Below are 20199 nucleotides of genomic sequence, written 5' to 3'. Positions count from 1 at the left end.
AACTGATCTACAGAGTCAATGCAATACCTATTAAAATCCCATCAGCATTCTTCACAGATATAGAAAAAATAATTTTACGCTTCATATGGAACCAAAGAAGACCCCAATATCAAGAGCAATTCTAGGGAACAAAAACAAAATGGGAGGCATAAATATGCCAGATATCAAACTATACTACAAAGCTGTAGTAATTAAATCAATATGGTATTGGCACAAAAATAGGAATATTGACCAGTGGAACAGATGTGAGAATCCTGATATAAAACCATCCTCATATAGCCATCTAATCTTTGACAAAGCAGACAAAAACATACGCTGGGGTAAAGAATCCCTTTTCAATAAATGATGCTGGGAAAACAGGATAGCCACCTGTAGAAGGCTAAAACAGGACCCACACCTTGCACCTCTCACAAAAATCAACTCACTCTGGATAACAGACTTAAATCTAAGGTATGAAAGTATTAGAACTCTAGAGGAAAAAGTTGGAAACACTCTCCTAGACATCGGCCTGGGCAAAGAGTTTATGAAGTAGTCCCCAAAGGCAATCACAGCAGCAACAAAAATAAATAAATGGGACATGATCAAACTACAAAGCTTCTGCACAGTCAAAGAAATAGTCATGAAAGTAAACAGACAACCTACAGAATGGGAGACAATTTTTGCATCCTATGCATCCGATAAGGGACTGATAAGTAGAATATACTTACAACTCACGAATCAGGAAGAAAAAATCAAATAACCCCATTAAAAAGTGGGCAAAGGACTTGAACAGAAACTTTTCTAAAGAAGACAGAAGAATGGCCAACAAACATATGAAAAAATGCTCAACATCTCTAATCATCAGGGAAATGCAAATCAAAACCACAATGAGATATCACTTAACCCCAGTGAGAATGGCCTTTATCAGAAAATCTCCAAACAATAAATGCTGGCGTGGTTGCGGAGAGAGAGGAACACTCCTACACTGCTGGTGGGACTGCAAACTAGTTCAACCTCTGTGGAAAGCAATATGGAGATATCTTAAAGCGATACAAGTGAATCTACCATTTGATCCAGCAATCCCATTGCTGGGCATCTACCCCAAAGATCCAATGACACTCTACAAAAAAGACACCTGTACTCGAATGTTTTTAACAGCACAATTCCTATTTGCAAGGCTGTGGAAACAGCCCAAGTGCCCATCAATCCAAGAATGGATTAATAAAATGTGGTATATGTATACCATGGAGTACTATTCAGTTCTAAGAAACAATGGTGACATAGCACATCTTATATTTTCCTGGTTAAAGCTGGAACCCATACTATTAAGTGAAGTTTCCCAAGAATGGAAAAACAAGTACCACATATACTCACCAGCAAATTGGTATTAACTGAACAGCACCTAAGTGGTCACATAGGTACTACAGTAATAGGGTATTGGGCAGGTGGGAGGGGGGTGTGTATATACATACATGAGTGAGATGTGCACCATCTGGGGGATGGTCATGATGGAGACTCAGACTTGTGGGGGGGGGGGAATGGGTATTTATTGAAACCTTAAAATCTGTACCCCCATAATATGCCGAAAAAAAAAACCACAATGAGATGTCACTTAACTCCAGTGAGAATGGCCTTTATCAATAAGTCTCCAAACAATAAATGCTGGCGTGGATGCGGAGAGAGGAACACTCCTACACTGCTGGTGGGACTGCAAACTAGTTCAACCTCTGTGGAAAGCAATATGGAGATACCTTAAAGCGATACAAGTGAATCTACCATTTGATCCAGCATCCCATTGCTGGGCATCTACCCAAAGATCCAATGACACTCTACAAAAAAGACACCTGCACTCGAATGTTTATAGCAGCACCATTCATAATTGCAAGGCTATGGAAACAGCCCAAGTGCCTATCAAAACAAGAATGGATTAATAAAATGTGGTATATGTATACCATGGAGTACTATTCAACTCTAAGAAACAACGGTGATATAGCACATCTTATGTTTTCCTGGTTAGAGCTAGAACCCATACTATTAAGTGAAGTTTCCCAAGAATGGAAAAACAAGCACCACATATACTCACCAGCAAATTGGTATTAACTGAGCAGCACCTAAGTGGACATATAGGTACTACAGTAATATGGTTTTGGGCAGGTGGGAGGGGGGAGGGGTTCGGGTATATACATACATAATGAGTGAGATGTGCACCATCTGGGGGATGGTCATGCTGGAGACTCAGACTTGTGGTGGGAGGGGAGTAATGGGTATTTATTGAAACCTTGAAATCTGTACCCCCACAATATGCCGAAATAAAAAAAAATTAAAAATAAAACAATTGATTAACCTCTACCAAGAATAACAAAGATAAAAAGAGACAACACACACACATACAAATTTCCAGAGTGAAATAGAAGATATCATGATCATCCAATTATTAAAGGGATAATAAGGGAGTACTGCAAACAATATTATGTTCATAAATTCAACAACATAGAATGGACCAATTCCTAAAAAAAACACACACATATACAAATTACCAAAACACAACTGAGATTAAACAAATACACTGAACAGCCCTTGAACCATTAAGGAGATTTTCCATATAAGCTCCTCAGAAAGATGCTTAGGCCCATATAGTTTCACTGGAGAATTTGACCAAATATTTAAAGAAGAATTAGCAATAAGTTTATATAATATCTTCCACAAAAAGGAAGAGAAGGGAACACTTCCCAACTCCTTTTATGAAACAAACATTACCTTGTTACCAACCCAGACACGGAAAGTACAAGAAAGAAAAGAAAGAAGAAGAAAAGAAAGACAGGAAAGAAAGAAAGAAAAGAAAGAGAACAGAAGAGAAGAAAAAGGAAAATAAAAGAAAGGGGAAAAGGACAGAAAACTAAAGACTGATACCTCATAAACTCAGACACAAAAGTCCTCAACAAGATCTTAGCACACCTGGCAACTTCCCAAAATGAGACTCTGATCACATCACGCCCTGCTCTGAGCCTCTGGAGGCCCCACTGTCACTCAGGGTCCAGACTGGAGCCCACAGGCTGGCGCCCGGGACCACCACACAGCAGAGCACACACTCCTCCTTCTGTCTGGCTGCCTCCCAGCCAGTCCCGCTGGCCTTTTCGGCCTCCACTTAGAAACTCCCTCCAGGAAGCTGGCTGGTGCTAGGGTCTCAGTATCTGTCTCCTCCAAAAGTCATGTGGAAACTGAATCCCCAGGGTGGCAGTATTGAAAGACAGGACCTTTTAAGAGTGCTCTGCCCTCATATTGGATTAACCCATTCGTGGATGAGTAGGTAAGGAGTTATCACGGGAGTGGCACTGGAGGCTTTATGAGAAGAGGAGGAGAGACCTTAGCGAGCACATTCAGCCCCTCGCCACGTGGTGCCCTGTGCCCCTCACGACTCTGCAGAGTCCCCACCAGCAAGAAGGCCCTCACCAGATGGGGTCCTTCACCCTGGGCTTCTCAGCTCCCAGAACTGTAAAAAATAAATTGCTTGTCTTTAGAAATTACTCAGTTTCAGGTGCCCGTTATAAGCAACAGAAAATGGGCTCAGACAGACACCCTGCTTCCGTTCCCAAGAACGGAGCGCTGCACAGTGCCATGCCAGCTCTCTGTGGCATTCTCAAGCCACACGGTCATTGCCTGTTGCCGATTCTCATTCCCCCATGATACCGAAGGCAAGGGCAGTGTGATGCGTAGAACTTTGGCCTCCATGAGCTTCACCCCCTAATTATGCCCAATTACCCCCAATCACCCCAATAATTATGCCCAGTTATTATGTTATGTTATGAGGCAAAAAGGACTTTGCAAATGTCATTAATGTCACTAATCAGTAGACCTAAAATAAAGAGATTACCCTAGATTTCCTGGGTCGGCCCAACATAATCACATGCTTAAAGGCAAAAAACAAAGGTAATGAGCTGGACAGAAATCAGGGATTCCAAGGATGACAAAGCACTGACACTCCTTTGCTGGTCCTGAGCTGAGTGGGCCACATACAAAACCTGTGCTTTGATGGAGAATTGTGTGCATTGGTGAGAAGCCGGGAATATGAGGTAAGTACATACATTTGAGAGTAGGGTGGGGATCATCCTGAGGCCCCCGTCACATCAAACTGACCCCCTTGGCATGCTGCAGTCAAACGCTGTGTTCACAACTATGACTGGTCAGTCCTATCAGCTCCAGCCCCACCAGAGTGTGTGGGCTGCAGGGCCCCTTCCAGCACTCACAGCCTGGCGCCAGGGAAGGTGCAGGCTTAGTCTGCAGCTTCTCATCTGCCTGTCATCGTCCTTTTTCATACCCAGCGCCCACTGCCTTCTCTTCTCATGCGTCCTGGGACCCTTCCTCTCGTAGGACCCTGAGGTCTGCCCAACCAGAGCGCTTAGGTATTGCCCCTGAGAACCCAGGCCTTCCTTTCTCTCATCAACTCGGCACCCTAATCAGAGCTGCCACCTCATGAAGCCCTCCCAGCCGCAATCCTCAATAATGGATTCCTCCTTCAGTTCACAACTTACCATTTGCCATCCTGTGTTGCATCTCTGGTCCCTGCTAGCCCCTATGCCTGGCTCTAGGGACATGCAGACAGATGCAGGGTCAACTGGCATCTCCACTGCAGGTGCCCTGAACTTAGGGGAGTGATATCACCTCTCATCCTGGTCCCACCTGTGGACAGCCCCTCCCTAGCCCAAGTTAAGGGTTTGCAATGGCGTGTGCTCCACAGTGCCAGCAACACCCGCACCTGCCTTCACCCCAGCACAGCTCAGATCTAGCAGCTCCCGCCCAGCTGGGGCTTAACCTGGGGCAAAATGACACATCTTGATGCCATGGCTCAGGGAGGAAATGTAGATAAAATGAGACTACAAGTGAAAAAATGAATTTTCCCTACTTATATTTACATATTAGCATCAGCATGCACACCCATAACCTGTGTCCTGGGGGCTTGTATAATATATCGTTCCCAGCACATTCACCATGTGGTTAATATAAGGTTCACCCAATCTTCCCAGTTGCTCTGGGTATTATCATCACCCCTAATATTGATGTAATAGCATCACTATGTCTTAGAAAAATGAAAAGACTTGTCATAAAGAGTCAGCACCCAGCTGTGTGTCTGTGAGTAAGTACTTGACTTGCCTGAGCCCTGGATTCCTTGCCTGTGGGAAGGGAGGGAAACACCCTGTCATCTGTGCATATGAAATAGCAGGCGTAAGGCGCCCAGCAAGTAGTGGTCACTCAACAAATACTGGATCTTGTCTCTTTTCTTTTCTTTCCATTTTTTTTTTTATTTTAGAGACAGGGTGTCACTCTGTCACCCAGGCTGGAGTGCAGTGGCGTGATCACAGCTCACTGTAACTTCAGACTCCTGGCCTTCTTCCCGCCTCAACCTCCTGAGTAGCTAGGACTATAGGTATGCACCACCATACCTGGCTAATTCTTTTAATTTTTTGTAGAGACAGGGTCTCACTTTGTCACCCAGGTTGGTCTCAAACTCCTAGGCTCAAATCATCCTCGCCTCAGACTCCCAAAGTGGTGGGATTATAGGCATGAGCCACTGCACCTGGTCCTCTTTTATTTTCAAACTAACAAACTGAAGCTAGAGAAAGGTTCAGTGCCTTGGCAGGGTGGTCAGAGCCCAAATCTATACCTTCTGCCTCATGTCCAGTGCCTGCCATGCAGCTCTACATTAACCCTGGTGTCCCGCCAGGCCCCACGTGCCCACACTGGAAGCCAGCCCTCTGTCTGTGTTGATAGAGCTGTGGTCACTTCTGGGTGGCTACAATGTGCATGAGAAACACCTACGAATCATCTTCGCTCCCCACAAGCATAGGGTCTGCCCCAGGTGGATGGATGCCTTTGAGACCCCAGAACCCATAGTCATGGGCCCTCGAGCAGCCACCAGCATTCCCAGACTTGCAGCCAATAGCTCCAGCCCACCACAGACGTGGCAACTCACTTACCCAAACACTGCTTGTCCTTTGTTTCACAGGAGAAAAAGGCATATACATTCTACTGAGTGTGTCGTTAGTTTAAAACACAAAGCCATGCCCACCGACAGACAGAAAGTCTGCTGCAAGAGAAATCTGCCAACCCCCGATCTAAGTGTTCATAGCTAGATAATGATAAACATTCAACAGAAAAATACTTCTCAAATTTGTTTGTTTTAATTGTATTTCCACTTTAGTCATTTATTAATTTATTCCTGTAAGTATATTTGCGTCTATGCATCCAGAACACAAAATCATGCTTTCACCAAATATTTTCTGAGTCTTACCCTAGGCATGACAGTCACAGGATGTATCAGACATAGTCCATGCACTCATGGAGACACAGATCTTAGTTCCACAAAACCTTCTTGTTCCATGATCAAATGACTCTGCCTCTTTTCCGCCTGCGTGTGTCACAGGGGAGCCTGCCGGGCAGAGCTGATCTCACCGCAGAGCTCCGCAGGAACCAAATCCAAACTTCTCTCTGGCTCAGAAGTCTCAGTTTCTCAGAGCTTCCACTTCTAGCTGAAGGTCGATGGTAAAAAAAGATTAACAGACTCTGAGACAAGTGTTTCAGTGTTCTTTTCTCTTTGAGACATATAATATCATGTGGTCCTAAGAATTAAAGGAGATAATAAATGCAAAGTGCCTGAAACTAAAACAAGTATGTTTATTATGTTTAAAGAAACAAAATACAAGCTTAAGTATCTATAGGAAACAAGAAACTAGAAATTAATTTCTAGAAATTAAGACTATAATAAAAGGCTTAGAAGGCCTGGTGCAGTGGCTCACACCTGTAATCCTAGCACTCTGGGAGGCCGAGGTGGGAGGATCGCTTGAGCTCAGGAGTTCAAGGCCAGCCTGAGCAAGAGTGAGACCCCTTCTCTACTAAAAATAGAAAAATTAGCCAGGAGTCATGGCATGTGCAGCATGTGCAGGCAGTAGACCCAGCTACTTGGGAGGCTGAAGCAGGAGGATCGCTTGAGCTCAGGAGTTTGAGGTTGCATTGAGCTATGATGATGCCACTGCACTCTACCCAGGGTTACAGAGCAAGACTTTGTCTCAAAAGAAAGGGCTTAGAAACTCAACAAACAGATTTAACAGCAAATTAGACATAGCTAAAGAGAAATTCAGTGAATGAGGATAGGTTGAAAGAAATTTATAAGATAGAGCAGAGAGGTAAAAGGATGGAAATTATGTAAGACAGGTTAAGAGATATGAAGGATAAATAAGAAGGTATAACATTAGTTTAAACTGGAGTTCCAAAAGAAAAGGGAGATAAGATGGCAAAGACATAATATTTGAAGTAGTGAAGGCTGAGAATTTTATAGAACTGATAAATGACACCCATTCATACAATTAAGAAGCCCAACAAATGCCAAGCTGAATAAATAAAAAGGGAAATGTGCTCCTAGACAAATCAGTGAAACTGAAAAACTCCAAAGAAGGGATGGAGTTATCCTAAAAGCAGCTGGGGTTGGGGGAGGGGATGATTACTTATAAGGAGTTAGGCTGGTAAGAGCGACTACAGAAGCCAGAAACAGTAGAATTATATCTTCAATATGCTGAAAGAAAACAACCACCGAACCAGAATAGCATATTTCCAATTAAAACACCTTTCAGTAATAAGTACAATTTAAGAAAACAAAAAGCTGAGCAAAGTCACTGCAGCAGACTGTCACTCAGGCAAGCCTCAAGCAGGAATTTCAGACAGAGGAGAGCACCCGGATGGGAGGGAGAGGAGCACAGCAAACAGAGCAGCAAGTGAGCACACACAAATGCACACGGACTGTGTGAAATGACAGCAATCACATCTGTTCACATCTGTTGAAAATGAGAACACAGAAGTAAAATACAGGACAGCAATATAACAGAAATCAGCAAAGGCGTGAAGTTAAAACGTCCTGAGATCATTATATTAATATTATCCATGAGGAAGATAAGGGAACTGATTCACTTTATCATTTGATAACCTAAATATACATATTGTAAATGTCTTGGGAAAATATTAAAAGAATAGAGACAGAATGTGTAATTTCTAAACAAGTAGAGGAAAACATGATTACCAAATTCAAAGAGCTGAAATCATTCAGAACAAGTTCTCTGATCCAATGCAGTTATAGCAGAGGGTCATCCCCATGTATTTTGAAATTAAGTGACGCTTTACTATAAGCAGTAGTGGAGAAGGAATATCAATAGAAAGTAGATGATGTTTTGAACTGAATGGTTTAAAAAATACTACAAATGAATACTCGTGGGTTGCAGATGAAGGAAACAATTCACAGCCTGAAAAACTAGAAAATAAAGCCCCAATTTTAATAAGTTAAATGTCTTTTTTCAAGAAGTTAGAAGATGAACAGAAAAATAAAGCCAAGTAAAAGAAGGAATACAGCAAAGCCGTTGTTTGTGTGATGTGTGGTTAAGCGCTGTCTTGCAAGAGGATTGGCAGGCGGCCTGGCCCTGCGCGGTGACCTCCAGTGGCGGGCCGGCGGGCGCAGGGCCGGCGGGCGCAGGGCCGGCGGGCGCAGGGCCGGCGGGCGCAGGGCGGGCGGGCGCAGGGCCGGCGGGCGCAGGGCCGGCGGGCGCAGGGCGGGCGGGCGCAGGGCCGGCGGGCGCAGGCCCTTGGGGCTGCGGCAGGGTGTTGGTGCAGGAGGAGATCTTCCAGGGCAAGGTGCTGCGACTCCGCATCTGCGCGGCCGATGGCGCCGAGTAGCTGGAGGAGGCGACTGAGGACACCTCGGTGGAGGCGCTCAAGGAGCGCTGCCCCAAGCACTGTGCTCATGGGCGCTTAGAAGACCCCAAAAGTGTAATCCATCACAAATTAGTACATGCTGCTTCAGAGAGGGCGCTGAGTGACTCTAAGACAATCTCAGAAGAGAACATGCAAGACAAAGATGTCCTATTATTGATTTTAAAAAGCGTGCTCCAACGCCGCTTCCCAGGATGGCTGAGGTTTCTGCAGAAGAAAAGAAAAACAGGGCCAGACGCCCCAGATCGAGATGCGATCTTCCGAGCCGCCGCCGCCCTGCCCTCCTGCAACACGGACCGGGCCTTGGTCCAGACCAAATGCGAGATTTCCAGACGGAACTCCGGAAAACACTGGTGTCTCTCACCGAGGCGGCACCGGAGCTGCTAGCGCGGGTGGCTGACGCGGGACGGTGTCGGAAGGCGACGCCCGGCCGGCCGGGCGAGCGCGAGCGCGGGTGCGCACCACGCTGCTCTGCGGCTCGCGGAGATGCGTCCCGAGACCCGGCCTCCGAGGCCTGGGCCAGCGACGTCGGTGCCCAGGCCGTGGAGGGGCGCACCGAGCAGGCCTCACAGACGACCCGGCCGCCGGAGCGGCCCCCAGGCCACGCCACACTGGGGCTGTGCGCCACGGCGGGCACCCCGGAGGCTGCCGCTGGAACTAGCACGGACGACGAGGAGGCCCGAGGTGAACTGACAGAGATCTTCAAGAAGATTCGGAGGAAGCGGGCATTTCGGGCTGACGCTTGGGCGGTGGTTTCCCTGATGGAGTTGGGCTTCCACGGAAAGGGGGTGCCGGACGTCCTCCGGGCGAACACCAGCCGGCAGAACGCGGCCTGCGCACGGCTGCCGGGCCGGGAGCCCTCCCCCAGGAGCCGGACAAGGGCTTCGACCCCAACGGCCCTCTCTTTCAGGCCATCCTGGATAGCCCCGTAGTGCAGCTGGGTCTGACCAGCCTTCGAAGACATGCTGGAGAACCCGCTGAACAGCACCCAGTGGACGAACGGCCGGGAGACGGACCCATCATGCTGCAGATTTCCAGAATCTTCCAGTCCCCCGTGGCTGCCCAGCTGCTGCAGCCCCACCCCCTCCGGGAGCATGCAGCCTCCTTCCCCCTCGAGAGCATGCAGCCTCCTCAGGAGCATGCAGCCTCCTCCCCTCTCGGGAGCATGCAGCTTCCCCGGGAGCATGCAGCCTCCTCCCCCCTCGGGAGCATGTAGCCTCCTCAGGAGCATGCAGCCTCCTCCCCTCTCGAGAGCATGCAGCCTCCTCAGGAGCATGCAGCCTCCTCCCCTCTCGGGAGCATGCAGCCTCCTTCCCTCTCGGGAGCATGCAGCCTCCTTCCCCCTCGAGAGCATGCAGCCTCCTCAGGAGCATGCAGCCTCCTCCCCTCTCGGGAGCATGCAGCCTCCTTCCCCCTCGAGAGCATGCAGCCTCCTCAGGAGCATGCAGCCTCCTCCCCTCTCGAGAGCATGCAGCCTCCTCAGGAGCATGCAGCCTCCTCCCCTCTCGGGAGCATGCAGCCTCCTTCCCTCTCGGGAGCATGCAGCCTCCTCCCCTCTCGGGAGCATGCAGCTTCCCCGGGAGCATGCAGCCTCCTTGGAAGCATGCAGCCTCCTCCCCCCTCGGGAGCATGCAGCTTCCCTGGGAGCATGCAGCCCCCCCCCAGCATACAGACCCCCCTGGAGCAGCAGAAACGGGGAGGGACTCCCAGAAACCCGCCCTCTGCACTCGCCCCGGGTGTCCGGTGTCAGGAGCGCTCTGCGCACTGCATCTCTGACCCTATTGCTTACAAACTCCTACGGCGCCAGTTCCTAAGGGTGGCAGTTCCTAAGGCAGCAATTCCTAACGCAGCGCTCTGGGCATCTGACAGGCATCTACAAAAGGTGGCTTTGAAGCTGAAGGACGGCCTCTCCGGAGTGTTCCTTCAGGCTCTTGCGATGCTGCTGTACTTGAAGGCATGTTTCGATCCAAAGTGTTCATGTCAATTTACTAATTTAACTAGAGTAATCCACAGATGACTTTTCTTTAATAAATAAAATCTCTTTTTACAAAAAAAAAAAAAAAAGAGTATTGGCGTGTCTCTGTTGACCAATCTCGGCTGCTTAATTGCAAACATCCTCATCATTTCAGCCAGTGGGTTGTAGTAGACATTGGCTGTAATCAATTAACCAGGTCTCATGGAGCTGTAGTGGACAATACCAGCACTGGACCACCAAATACCATTAGTTTTTTTTTTTTTTTTTTGATGAATATTTGTGTTTGGACTGTGTTTTAGCACTTCATCTTTATCCATCATTGTGCCGAACACTTGCAATCATCAAAAAGAGTACAGCCACATGAAACAGTATGAGCCTGGGGGACATTATGCTAAGTGAAATAAACCAGTTGCAGAAAGACAAATACCACATGATCTCACTAATATGTGCAACCTAAAAACATTGAACTCATAGAAGGGCTAGGGTGAGGTGATTGGGAAGATGTTGGACCAAGGACACAAAATTTCAGTTAGGAGAACAGTTTAAGAGCTCTACTATATATCATGATGGCTATAGTTAATGATAACATAGTATACTTAAAAATTACTAAGAGGGTAGATTTTGATTGTTCTCACCCCCTAAAAAGGGGTAAGCACATGTGTAATTCATATGCTAATTAACTTGATTTAGCAATTCTACAATGTATATATATATTAAAACATCATATTGTATACCACAAAATATATAATTTTTATTTGTTAATTTGAAAAAGTAAAGAAAAAGATAAATAATTCTCCTATAGATGACACAGATCTCCTGTACATAAGAATTCCAAATTAATTTTTTAAAAAAGCTCTACACACAGTATTTGCTCAACAACTTGCCTGACAGGATGTAAGTATTACATGGGTCAGTGTCTCTAAGCCTCCCTCGCCTGGTCCCCTTGGCCTCTCCCATGCCTGCTGCCCTCCAGCCACACCTAGATCTCGAGCTGTGCTCCAACACACCCACCGCCTTTACCCGGGCTGCAGCCTCTATGTGGGAATCCCTTTCTCTCCTGCATTGCCTTGGCTGGGCGTCCTGGAATGCCTAATTAAAAAACCAGCACCTAAGTGGACACATAGGTGCTACAGTAATAGGGTATTGGGCAGGTGGGGGGGGAGGGGGGCGGGTATATACATACATAGTGAGTGAGATGTGCACCATCTGGGGGATGGTCATGATGGAGACTCAGACTTTTGGGGGGAGGGGGGGAAATGGGCATTTATTGAAACCTTAAAATCTGTACCCCCATAATATACCAAAATAAAAAAAATAATTAAAAAAACAAAAAAAACCACTTCCTCTCTTTTGTGTTCCATGATGCCCAAAAGGTTATTGGTTACCACGCACCTCTTTGTGCTTCTAGAGAAATTACAGTTGTTAACAGCCTGTGAGTAGCCTGAGGATGAGGACCATGTTTCATTTATCTTTGCATCATTAGTTCTATATATATTTCCTGGCATGTGCTACACTCCACTCACTTTAACTGAACATGCAAAGGAGTGCAAATGCTCCTGAGAAAGGCAATCCACCATAGACCTGACACCTTCCTGCTCACCCTTGCTGATTTAGCCAAGAAAACACAACCCAGTTCTATCTCTACTCATTTCTCAGGTTGTATTTGCAGTGAGCAACCCCGAGGGATAAGGCAGGGTCATCCAGGACAAAGAGTAGGCTTGCCATACAGGAAGGGAGTTCCCAAGCTCAGTGTTCCTCAGCTGTGACACAAGCCCGTTGCTTGCACAGCAGCCCTTTGGGCTCTCTGTGCTGGGACTTGTAAAGCAAGAGCCAGCAAAGTCCCACTTGCTGTGCTGTGCGTGATAAAACCTTTTGTCTCTTCCTCAGGAGTCCCATGTCTTCCGACAGCATCCATGAAACAGTCGCAGGATAATTTATTATCTCAGAGGCCAACAAACTATGACCTGTGGGCCAAATCCAGCCCATGGTCTGTTTTTGTACAGCCTGTGAACTAAGAATGTTTTTTATATTTTTAAAGGATTATAGAAAAAAAATAAAGAAGAATAAATGATGGAGACCTTAAGTTCCCCCAAAAGCCTAAAATATTTATAACTTCACTCTTAGGATAAAATGTTTGCTAACTCCTGTATTAGCAAACAGGAGCAAACTTAATCTGAGTCTCTGACAAGTTCTATCTCTTCACTCACAGGTGTGAGTTCTTGTTATCAGGGGACTGGATCAGTCACTGCCAGAGCAGGCTGTCACAAAGCGAGGCCGCCACGCTGTGCCTCCTTTGCAGGTGCCCCCCTCTCCTTGCCCTTCTCTGCCATGTTTTCACACACACAAGGCCATCACCAGAATGCGCTGCCCAACCTTGGACTTCTAGCCTGTGGAACTGTGAGCCAAAATGAAACTTTTTTCTTTATAAATTACCCAGTCTCAGTTATTCAGTTATGGCAACAAAAACAGAGTAAGACAGTAGGCATCCAGGAAGCAGGCAGATGTAAACAAGTGAGATCTGCACTGGACACTAACTTGGGGCCATCAACATGCAGATAAAGCCACATCACTGAACTAATCTAGAGGTTATATGTAGAGGAACAAGGGAGGCTAACAGGAGAGCCCTGAGAGACAGTTACAAGATAAAGAGAAGAAATAGAGCCCATGAAGGAAACAGAATAAGCAAGGAATGAGGAAGAAGGAAATCGGAACATTGTATAATTTTTAAGACATATTCCAGAGGAGTGATATCAGCAAAACAGCAGACTGGAAAGTTCTGAGCTCTCTTTTCCCAAAAGAAATATCAGAAAACCAACTAGACTTGTATAAACCAACTTTGTAGGACATCAGGAAAAAAACCAAAAGTTTATAGCAACCAGGGACAGGCATACCCTCATTTTATTGCACTTTGCTTAATTGTGCTTCATAGATAATATGCTTCTTACAAATTGAAGGTCTTTGGCAAAACCTGTGTTTAGCAAGTCTATTGGTGCCATTTTTCCAACAGCATTTGCTCATTTTGTGTGTCTACATCACATTTTCGTAATTCTCACAATATTTCAAAATTTTCATTATTATTATATCTGTCACGGTGATCATTGATCAGTGGTCTTTGATGTTACTATTGCAATTGTTTAGGGACACTATGAACCATGCCCATGTAAGACAGCAAACTTAAGACACAATATTGAAATTAGGCCAATTAGTAACCCTGCAATGAACTCTAAGTGTTCAAATGAAAGGAAGAGTCACAAATCTCTCACTTTAAATCAAAAGCTAGAAATGATTAAGTTTAGTGAGAAAGTCATGTTGAAGGTCAAGATAGGCCAAAAGTAGGCCTCTTGTGTCAAAAAGTTAGCCAAGTTGTGAATGTAAAGTAAAAGTTTTTGAAGGAATTAAAAGTGCTACTCTAGTGAACACACAAATGATAACAAGAAAGTGAAACGGCCTATTGCTGATATAGAGAAAGTTTTAGTGGTCTGGATAGAAGATCAAACCAACCACAACAGTTCCTTAAGCCAAACCCTAACAAGAGCAAAGACCTAATTCTTTTCAATTCTATTAAAGGCTTAGAGATGCAAGGAAGCTGCAGAAGAAAAGTTTGAAGCTAACAGAGGTTGGTTCATGAGGTTTAAGGAAAGAGCCCTCTCTGTGACATAGTGTACAAGGTGAAGCGGCAAGTGCTGATGCAGAAGCTGCAGCAAGTTATCCAGAAGATCTAGCTGAGATTACTGATGAAGGTGGCTACGCTGAACAACAGATTTTCCATGGAGACGAAACAGCCTTATATTGGAAGAAGATGCTATCTAGGACGATGATAGCTAGAGAGAAGTCAATGCCTGGTGTCAGAGCTTCAAAGGACAGGCTGACTCTGACCCTCTTGTTAGGGCTAGTGCAGTTGGTAACTCTAAGTTGAAGTCAGTGCTCACTTACCATTCTGAAAATCCTAGGGTTCTTAAGAATTATGCTCAGTCTACTCTGTCTGTGCTCTAGAATTGGAACAGCAAAGCCTGGATGGCAGCACATCTATTTACAGCATGGTTTACTGAATATTTTAAGCCCCATATTGAGACCTACTGCTCAGAAAAAAAGATTCCTCTCTCTTGGCCGGGCGCTGTGGCTCATGCCTGTAATCCTAGCACTCTGGGAGGCCGAGGCGGGCGGATCGCTGGAGGTCAGGAATTTGAAACCAGCCTGAGCAAGAGTGAGACCCCATCTCTACTAAAAATAGAAAGAAATTAATTGACCAACTAAAAATATATATACAAAAAATTAGCCAGGCATGGTGGTACATGCCTGTAGTCCCAGCTACTTGGGAGGCTGAGGCAGTAGGATAGCTTGAGCCCAGGAGTTTGAGGTTGCTGTGAGCTAGGCTGATGCCACGGCACTCACTCTAGCCTGGGCAAGAAAGTGAGACTCTGTCTCAAAAAAAAAAAAAAAAAAAAAAAAGATTCCTCTCAAATATTGTCACTGCTCAGTGACAATTCTCTAGTCACCCAAGAGCTCTGATGGAGATAATCTCTCTCAAGAGATTAGTATTGCTTTCATACCTGCTACACAACATCTATCCTACAGTCCATGGGTCAAGAAATAATGAGACTTTCAAGTCTCATTATTTAAGAAATGCATTTCATAAGGCTACAGCTGCCATAGGTAGTTATCACTCTGATGGATCTGGGCAAAGTAAAGTTAAGACCTTCTGGAAAGGATTCACCCTTCTATTGAATAGATACCATTAAGAGTATTTGTAATTCACAGGAGAAGATCAAAATATCAACATTTGGAGTTCAGAAGAGGATGATTCCAACTCTCATGGACGACTTTGAGAAGTTCAAGGCTTTAGTAACTGCAGATGTGGTGGGAACAGCAAGAGAACTAGAATTAAAAGTGGATCCTGAAGATGTGACTGAACTGCTGCAATCTCATGACAAAACTTGGATGGATGAGGAATTTCTTCTTATGGATGAGCAAAGAAGTCATTTTTTGAGATGGAATCTATTCCTGGTGAAGATGTTGTGAACATTGTTTAAATGACAACAATGGATTTAGAATATTCCATAAACTTAGTTGATAAAGTAGTGGCAGGAGTTTGATAGTCTCTGATTCCAACTCTGAGAAGATTGACTCCAATTTTGAAAGAAGTTCTACTGTGTGTAAAATGCTGTCAAACAGTATGACAAGCTACAGAAACGTCTTTCATGAAAGGAAGAGGGCAAGCTTCACTGTTGTCTTATTTTAAGAAATTACCACAGCCACCCCAACTTTCAGCAACCACCACCCTGGTCAGTCATCAGCCACCAACATGCATGCAAGACCCTCCACCAGCACAGCGATTATGACTCTCTGAAGGCTCAGACAGTCACCTATCTGAGTCAGCATTTTTAATAAAGTAGTTTTGAATTAAGGTATGACCTTTATTAGACATAATGCTATTGCATACTACAGTAAGTAACAGACTTCCGTAGGTGTAAAGATAACTTTTATAGGCACCGGAAAACAAAGTTTTGTGTGACTCACTTTATTGTAATATGCTGAGTGAAGAAATCCAAACCCAAAAATGTTACATGCTGCATGGATTCATTTATATATTATTCTTAAAATGACAATATTACCAAAGTGGAGAATAGATTAGTGGTTGTCAGTGGTTAAAGGTGAGGAGGTAGGTGTAGCTATATAAGGACAACATAAGAGACCCTCGTGGTGATGGGATGTTTTGAATTTTGCTATATCACAGCGGATATCCTGGGTGTGACATTGTGCTGTAATTCAGCATGCCACCATTGGGGGGGAACTGGTGGAAGATATGTGGCACCTGTCTGCATTATTTCCTATAATTGCTTGTAAATCTATAATTATCTCCAAAAAGAGTTTACCTTCAGTATAAAAACAATCACATTCCCATTCACTGGCTAATCTGACTTGTCAGAGTACTCTTTAAAAAATGTTTGAGCAGATTTTGTTTCTGTTTGCCATGTAAGAACAGGCACAGAGAAATTGAGTGACCTCTTTGTACAGGCAGAGGCAGATTGAGCAAAGGACTCCTGCTGGGCCCCAGGTGGGGTCTGACCAAGTTGCAAGCACGACTTGGGAACAGAGGCTCCCAGCTCTCTGCTCAGAGCCAACCACACCTGCCAGGACTGCTCTGGCCTGTTTTCCAAACACTTGTGGTGAAAACAAGAGGGCAAACTGCTGATACTGCTACTTTGTGGTTTGTCTACCAAAAATCAGAAAGAACAGAATGGAACAGAACTGCAGAATATCTGCATGGGATGGGCCTCTGATGGGGAGACCCCGAGAGGCACAGAACTTGATGGAGAGGGACAGTTAGTAGCTACTCGACAATTCACAAACAGAGAAAACCCAGAACCAAACTGTGCTTGGGCCCAGAAGGCTCAGACAGGCAGACAAACACATCCACAGCCTGCATGAATCCGGAGCACCTGTTTCCCAGTATTCATCTTCCTCTGGGCTTTCACGGCTCCAGGAAGGCTCTGGATGCAATAAAGCAGCTGTCACATTAGGCAAAGCAGCCCTGAGGAAATCAGGGTACCCAGAGGACTAAGGGGTGTCTGGAAGTGGAAGGCTGTGGAAGCTGGGCCAAACCCCAGATCACCCTATCTGGCTTCTGACACCTCACCCCTCCGGGCTCACTTCTCTGAACATGCAATGCAGTATGGTATTCTAAAGAGAGGGCTCTAAATGGAATTAGACGTGTTATAGTCGAGATGTGCAAGGGCGCGGGACAGAGAGACAGAGTTACTGAGGCTGTAATTATTAAAAAGAGATTTATCGTCTAGCTCGAGCTAGGGTCTGAGCCCCCAGAGTGCCAGCGCAGTGGCCTCTTCTCTGGGCAGGGACCCCCCTTGTGTGCTAGTGAGCCTTTTATACCTAAGCTGTTTACACACTGATCATGCATCCGCCCCCACAGTGATTTTTACTTCATCCTGCCCCTGATAGGCTCCAACCTGTTCTGGGTCCTAGCTGAGAGACTCCGGTTTTTGCGTTTTTTGTCTTTTTTTTTTTTTTCATCTTATAATGTACTCATAATGCCTTGCAGTTAGCAAGCAAGCAGTAAACAGAAGCTGGAAGGTGTCCATTATCCTAATAGCCCGGTATCTTACATTCCCCCCTTTCTCTTGGTTTTTACGAGCACTCTTGCTTGTATCCAGGATCTTGTATGTTGTTTTTGCTGTGTAAGTCCCTCCCAGACCTTTGCCATGGACTCTCTAACTCCCCCAGTGTGGTCTGCATAGAAGCAGCACTCTTCTCCTAGGGCCCCACATAGCCCCCCTTGCTGGAGAAATACTAAGTCCAGCCCCGTCCGGTTCTATCTGTTTTGGACAGTGAAGTTAGAGATTTTTTTAAATGGGAGATGGACTCTTTAATTTTGGCTATGTTTTTGTTTTTGGCAGCCCTTAAGCTACTGAACCCCCTATGCTGCACTGCCAAGGATGAGATGCCTGTCCCTGCTCCTATTGCCCCCAGGCCAAAAATAGTAGCTAACTTATTGCTGTGAAAGGGTCTCCTTTTTTTTTTTTTATTTCGTCATATTATGGGGGTACAGATTTCAATAAATACCCATTCCCCCCATCCCCCCACAAGTCTGAGTCTCCAGCATGACCAACCCCCAGATGATGCACATCTCTCTCATTATATATGTATATACCTGACCCCCTCCACCCTCCCACCTGCCTAATACCCTATTACTGTAGTACTTATGTGACCACTTAGGTGCTATTCAGTTAATACCAGTTTCCTGGTGAGTATATGTGGTGCTTGTTTCTCCATTCTTGGGAAACTTCACTTAGTAGTATGGGTTGCAGCTCTAACCAGGAAAATATAAGATGTGCTATATCACCATTGTTTCTTAGAGCTGAATAGTACTCCATGGTATACATATACCACATTTTATTAATCCATTCTTGGATTGATGGGCACTTGGGCTGTTTCCACAGCCTTGCAATTATGAATTGTGCTGCTATAAACATTCGAGTGCAGGTGTCTTTTTTGTAGAGTGTCATTGGATCTATGGGTAGATGCCCAGGAATGGGATTGCTGGATCAAATGGTAGATTCACTTGTATCGCTTTAAGGTATCTCCATATTGCTTTCCACAGAGGTTGAACTAGTTTGCAGTCCCACCAGCAGTGTAGGAGTATTCCTCTCTCTCCGCATCCACGCGAGCATTTATTCTTCGGAGACTTTTTTATAAAGGCCATTCTCACTGGAGTTAAGTGATATCTCATTGTGGTTTTGATTTGCATTTCCCTGATGATTAGAGATGTTGAGCATTTTTTCATATGTTTGTTGGCCATTCTTCTGTCTTCTTTAGAAAAGTTTCTATTCACGCCCTTTGCCCATTTTTAATTAGGGTAATTTGATTTTTTCTTCCTGGTTTTCATGAGTTCTAAGTATATTCTAGTTATTAGTCCCTTATCGGATGCACAGGATGCAAAAATTTTCTCCCATTCTGTAGGTTGTCTGTTTACTTTCATGACTATTTTTTTGGCTGTGCAGAAGCTTTGTAGTTTGATCATGTCCCATTTATTTATTTTTGTTGCTGCTGTGATTGCCTTTGGGGACTTCTTCATAAACTCTTTGCCTAGGCCGATGTCTACGGGAGTGTTTCCAACTTTTTCCTCTAGAATTCTAATAGTTTCCTACCTTAGGTTTAAGTCTGTTATCCAGTGTGAGCTGATTTGTGAAAGGTGAAAAGTGTGGGTCCTGTTTTAGCCTTCTACAGATGGCTAACCAGTTTTCCCAGCACTATTTATTGAAAAGGGATTCTTTTCCCCAGCGTATGTTTTTGTCTGCTTTGTCAAAGATTCGATGGCTATATGAGGATGGTTTTATATCAGGATTCTCAGATCTGTTCCACTGGCCAATATTCCTATTTTTGTGCCAATACCAGATTGATTTAATTACTACAGCTCTGTAGTATAGTTTGATATCTGGCATATTAATGCCTCCCATTTTGTTTTTGTTACCTAGAATTGCTTTTTATATTCAGGGTCTTCTTTGGTTCCATACGAACCATAAAATTATTTTTTCTATATCTGCGAAGAATGCTGATGGGATTTTAATAGGTATTGCATTGAATCTGTAGATCAGTTTGGGTAGTATAGACATTTTGATAATGTTGAGTCTGCAGAACCACAAGCATGGTATGGATTTCCATCTGTTTACATCCTCTGCTATTTCCTTCCTCAGTGTTTCATAGTTCTCCCTGTAGAGGTCTTTTACGTCCTTGGTTAAGTATATTCCTAGGTACTTTAATTTCTTTGTTGCTATTGTGAAGGGTTTTGAGTCTTTGATTTGATTCTCAATTTGATTGTTGTTGGCGTATAAGAATGCCTCTGATTTCTGTGTATTGATTTTGTATCCTGAGACTTTACTAAATTCATTGATCAGTTCCAGGAGTTTCTTGGTTGAATCCTTGGAGTGTTCTAGATATAATATCATATCATTGGCAAACAGTGAAAGTTTGATCTCTTCTGC

At 44.8% G+C, this 20199-nt stretch overlaps 1 pseudogene; it reads left to right on the top strand.

Annotated features, from left to right (window-relative positions):
- Nucleotides 1-4044: 4044 nt before the first annotated feature.
- Nucleotides 4045-9943, top strand: LOC105869334 (ubiquitin-associated domain-containing protein 1 pseudogene; annotated as a pseudogene).
- The last annotated feature ends 10256 nt before the right edge of the window (nt 9944-20199 follow it).

Source organism: Microcebus murinus, chromosome 8 (assembly GCF_040939455.1).
Source record: "Microcebus murinus isolate Inina chromosome 8, M.murinus_Inina_mat1.0, whole genome shotgun sequence".
In the NCBI taxonomy this organism is placed as follows: Eukaryota; Metazoa; Chordata; class Mammalia; order Primates; family Cheirogaleidae; genus Microcebus; species Microcebus murinus.
The sequence above is the reverse complement of the archived record's forward strand: the minus strand, read 5'-3'. Positions and strand labels throughout refer to the sequence as shown.